This window comes from Helianthus annuus, chromosome 5 (genome assembly GCF_002127325.2).
Source record: "Helianthus annuus cultivar XRQ/B chromosome 5, HanXRQr2.0-SUNRISE, whole genome shotgun sequence".
Taxonomy (NCBI): domain Eukaryota; kingdom Viridiplantae; phylum Streptophyta; class Magnoliopsida; order Asterales; family Asteraceae; genus Helianthus; species Helianthus annuus.
In genome coordinates this window covers 173,253,989-173,259,988 of record NC_035437.2, presented here as the reverse complement: position 1 = coordinate 173,259,988, position 6,000 = coordinate 173,253,989, and positions in this window count along the sequence as shown.

Genomic DNA, 6,000 nt, shown 5'->3' with positions numbered 1-6,000 from the left:
GTGTGACTCGATTATTGTTCAACTCGTTTTCGCGTTAACAAACCTCCAAAGGGTAAGTTAAAAATTATCAGATTCAGTCGTTACCCACAACCCCCACACATAACCATGGGTGTAGTGCAATAACGGGATTTGTCAGATCCTATGGTACCATAACCTAATACTGGTCGGCTTGATCAATGTTAATGAATGTCATTCGTTATGTAATTACAACCAACAAGTCGTGTACACCTTATCGAAATCGTTATTAGTTTTGTATAAACCACCTTAATCGTTTTTGAAACCATCGTGAAAACATCGAAATCGTTATTAGTTTTGTATAAACCACCTTAATCGTTTTTGAAACCATCGTGAAACATCGAAATCGTTTTGATACATATGAATCACCCCAAAACAATTGAAAACAGTAAAATAGGGGAACTATGTACTCACCTTGGGTGCGTTTTTAAATGTTAACACAATCCCTCAAATTGTTTATGCGTCCTAAATAAAGTAAGGATGATTTTAATAATCAAAATTCACATAAATACCGAAGTTTCTCTGATACTTAGAATTTTCACATAACTTTGAGTTTTCTCGAAAAGTTATTATTTTTGATTATTTTGGTGTATTTGTATATATACATATACTCAAGCGTAATATGCATAATCTTGTCAACACTAACACATCATCATACACATATTGTAAAACACATAGCACATTGTGACACATTAAATTTACTTATGAACAACCCATTCTAGTTATGTTGAAAAACACTTATTTTAGCGTTTCGGTAACATTTTTGGACGTCGGAAGCCACGTATGACTAAACGAACACCAAGTAAACTTAATATAAGTTAAAATACTTATTTTTTTACCAAAAATATCAGTTTGGTTACTGATCTAAAACAGTTTTGTAAAAGTCCTCCGAAAAGGCGATTTTTAACCGTTTTACCGCATAGTTTTGCATCAAACGTTACCCGAACCATCCGAAATCGAAACGACTTGAAATTTTGACACAACCCATGTTATTTACTGAATAAAATAATGGTTATACTCACAATAGTGCAGGTCTTAAATAGAGCATATAAATCATGCAAATTTCACATATTTTATCACTTTTTAAGCTATATGTACAACATGCAATGCTACCAAACCTATGTCAAAGTTTTATGCCATTATATTACACCAAATAATGTTATTTTTAGTGTTTATAATCTGTTCAAAATCACTTTTGTCATACAACCATTTTTTTATCACTTCTTGAGCTTTAAATCAACATATTCCTTCATGTACAAGTGTCTAAAGCACACTATCATATCATCATCTTTTCATATGAGTTTAGATGCATCAAACATGTGATTTATTCATGTTTACTTGCTGATTTAATTGATCATTTATCATATCTTGCACAAATCATCAAATACTTGCATTTTTAACTATATTCAAGAACATGCAACAACATAAACAAGTACTTAACAATAAATCAAACTTCAAGACTCATACACACATATATATATGTACGGTTATACATACATATATATCACCACCATTTTTTTTTAGATTTCAAGTTTAGTGAAAATTCCAAGATTCAAGAGAAACTTCAAATCATCAAGAACAACCAAGAATCAAAAGTATGATTTTAACATAAGTGTTATACCTTCAAGATTCAAGTAGGTTGTGGGATGAGATTTTAATGATAGAAGCTTGAAATCACTTGAATGCACCTTGGAATCACCTTTGATTCTTCACAAACACTTGAAATATGCTTGGAGAGGGACTTGAATCTTGATGAACTAAGTTTGAATATATGAAGATGGATAGAGAGAGAGAGGGTGGACGGTTTGGGGAGAGAGAAGAGAAGGAGTGGAGTGTGATCTTGTAGATTGTAATCTTTGGAAAATATATATGTAGAAGATTTGCAAGATATGGAGGAGATATGAAAGTGTCATGCAATTACAAGTGTCATGTAAGGATCAAGTAAGATATGAAAAATCTTGGCAAGATTTGTTGGTGGGGTTACCCTCCATGTGACCGTAAATATAGATGGGGAGGGGGTTAAATGTAACTTTGGTGGTAAATTAGATAGAAGTAGGTGTTTAATCGGGTACCGGGTATTTTATCTAGCGTTTAAATCCCGGTTTATGACGTTCTAAATTATTTTTATTATTCTATAAAAATAAACTCGCCCAAATGTTACTGAATTTCAGTTGCCAAGACTGGCTGCGTTGTCCGCGTTTCACAGTAGAAGCACTGTGTCGCGTAGAAACACACGGTACGCGCTTAAACTTGAAAAATAACGTTTTTAGGCATTTCGATTTATTTTTCAACATGGACCTGATTAAAAATAAATTTTTAATCATAACAGAATATTTTTGGGATTTAAATATTATCCGGGCGGTCACCAACGTTCGTTTCGCAGTTTTGTCGTAAATAGTTTTTTTAGTTCAAATAGACATGTTTTCGCCATACCGAATCCTTCGAAACTTATTTCTAAGTAATGTAAGGGATATTTAGGGTATGTTTGGCTTACGTCACAGTTCCGGAGTGTATGTTGCGTTAAACTGATTGCGTTTAAGCACCAGTTTGCGTATAACCTTCCAGAAGGTGATCTAAAGCTTGAGATCGGAATCGAATCAAATTGTAAAATTGTCAAACACAAATACACATATATTAACACTAAAGCACATTGTTTTATTGATAGTCACCATTGTTTTACATCGTACAGAGATTACAGAACACAGTTGTCACAATGAAGCTGTGATATTGTCTATTACTAACATCAAAATAATAGACTTAGTAAAATACTACTTAAACGAAGACAAATCAGCTTTGGCCAGAAGTGTAATCATTTAAGTATGTGTGCAAAGTAATCGTGACAAATCAGCTTTGGCCAGAAATGAGACAATCACTTTAGTTATGCACTTGTCAAGCATGCTAAACATAAATGAATTAAATCAGCTTTGGCCAGAATTAAGACATTTCACGTTTGTAATGCATACTCAACATAGCTTTTATAATACTTGAACAATAAATAGATGTATTAAATCAGCTTTGGCCAGACTTAATACATCAGAAGCTCATTCAAGTTAAGCTATTTTGGTTTTGTAAAAATTATCTGATTCTGATTAGTTAATTAACTGTTAACAAAACCAAGTATTTAATAGCAAACCACCTGTTAGCGCAGATCAAACTAACAGGTCTCGAGTTAGGTCTTGACTGAGTTTTGAGATCTCTAGTTAGTTATGAGGTCTCGAGTCGCAACCTTAGTCTCGAGTTGTAGCCTTATGGTCTCGAGTCGCAACCTTATGGTCTCGAGTTATGACCTTATGGTCTCGAGTCGCAACCTTGGTCTCGAGTTGTAGCTTTATGGTCTCGAGTCGCAACCTTGGTCTCGAGTTATGACCTTATGGTCTCGAGTCGAGACCCTTGTCTCGAGTTGTAAAGATTTGAGAGCCCTTATGATTTTGAGTCGAGACCTTGTGGTCTCGAGTCGAGACCTTGTGGTCTCGAGTCGAGACCTTGTGGTCTCGAGTCGAGATCTGATGGTCTCGAGTTGCAGTCTGATGGTCTCGAATCCCTGTTAACAGCTGTTTTGTGATGATAATTGAAAAACTCGAAATTTTAGGGATTGTGGGATAGTGTTTCCTGTTTTATTGCTGATCTAAATTATCAAAAGATTTCGAAAATAATAACTGATTTTCTCTTTAACAGTTTTCGAAAACTTTAATAGATAAAATTAAGATCAAAACAGTAAAAACACCCACTAATCTAAATTATATTCCAAAAGTTAAGGAATTTTCGAGTTTTTCTTAGAACAAGTGATGAACCCTAAAAAATTAAAAACATAATCTGGGATCCGAAACCTGAATTTTATTACTTTTACTAACAGATTTCGGATATTAATTTACCCATTAGTGATTTCGAGTGACCCTTTACTCAAAACAATGGTTTCGGCTCAAATAAAACCGAAAACAGCCAAGATTTTTAAGGCTTTAAGACTTTTCTGTTTTCCAGATTATGATCCCAGAATGATGGATACGAAAACAGAACTGATTTATCAACATATGCTCTGATACCACATGTTGGATCAGTTCTGTTTAAACATAAGGGAAAACATGTAAATAATACCTGTTACAGCAGACAGGCCAGCAGAGAATCCAGTCAAAGATGCAGCCATTGAGTTCGACATACTTGTCAGGATGATCTGGTTCCTCCTTAGGGTGTAAAGTTATGATGGTGATGAACCGAAACTAGGGAGAGAATCAGTTATGGAGAGAGAGAGCCGATTTGATGTTATGAGGGTTATGTGAATTGTGTAATTGTCTAACCCTTAAACTCTCTAATGATCTTCTTATATATACACCCAAGAGGAAACCTAATTAGTTAATAAGGGTAATATGGTCCATCAACAATTACCAACTAATTATTAATAGGTTATTAATGTATTTTGATCCAATATAATATAAATGATTATAATGGCTAAAAGATTAAATATTATATTAATAATATATTTAATCTCACACGGCAAGCCTTTACCGCCCCACCATGTTCACCGCGCGGCAAAGGGGGTTGGCGGCGGTGTGCCCGAACGGCAAAGTGAGTTTGCCGCACCCCTTTGCCACCCACACCGTACACCTTTAGGAGATGAGATACGGTGCTCTACTCTTGTCTCAGGGTGAGCAGAAAAAATGAATAATTAACATAAGCAAAATACTCAACTAATAGAGAAATGCATAGTTCGATCATGGTTATATGTTTAATAATTAATAACCGAATGAAACGACACCAAAACCAAACTTCATATATATTTTTTATCACTTTTTATAAATAATGTTACACATCACAATTTTCTGTTATTTATTTTTTATAAATAACATATTAGTTGTCGCTTATTCTGCTTATAAATAAAAATGATCACTTATTGTCCCAAAATACAGTTAACTTTATTAATTGAAACTAACCTGACTTGAATCGACTCATGTCCAATGCGGAAAAGCAGGTTAACCAAGTTAACCAAACCGTAAATAAAAAAAAAATGATCAATTATGAAAATCCAAAACCGAGCCAATGTTAATATGTTTGGTTTTATGGCATATGCGAACTGACCCATGCCGGCACCTATTTCACAGTTCATGTTTGTTCCATTTCCATGTGGTTTGTCCAATTATACCTGTTTGGGCCAAATTTTAAATTTGTACCATTTTCCGTCCCTAATATTCTTGAAACATGTCAGTTTAATCCAAATTTAACGGTCGTTAACTTTGACTGTTAAATGAGGGGGGGGTAAAAAGGTAATTTTTCATTTTTCATTTTCTTTTTAAAATTAATTATTTTGTGTTTAACAGCCAAAGTTAACGACCTTGAAAATTTGAAATACTTAAATAAAAACTCTTTAGCCTTTACCCCTCAATTAACAGTCAAAGTTAATGACCGTTAACTTTTTGGATTAGACACTCATGTTAATGTCAGAGATGTAAATGATATAAATTTGAAATTTGGTCTAAACTCACATAATTGGATAAACCACATAAAGCACTGTAGAATAAAATGTATTTGGTATAAAGATGAGACAACAAGTGAAACCCGATATTTAAACTGTGTTATATTATCCCTTTGATAAGAATTATCATTTTTGTATTTGAGAAAAATAAGCAAGCGATTTCAAATGGTTGAGTTAAGGCAAATTGGATTTAAATAATCCCAACTCTCACTGTTATTGGCCAATAATAATCTCAACTCATTTAATCACCAATAATAATCTGAATTATTCACTTTTGTTTGTAAAATACTCCCAGTTAAAAAAACACTAACTAGGTTAAAAAATTGCTGATGTGGCTTGCCACGTCACCTGCCACATCAGTTGCCACGTAATCGAAAAATGCCACGTAGACTGCCACATCAGCTGCCACGTCATCGAAAAATGCCACGTAGACTGCCACATCAGCTGTCACGTCATCAAAAAATGCCACATCAACTGCCACGTCATATGACACATCAGCTAAAAGGGCCACATCAGATGCC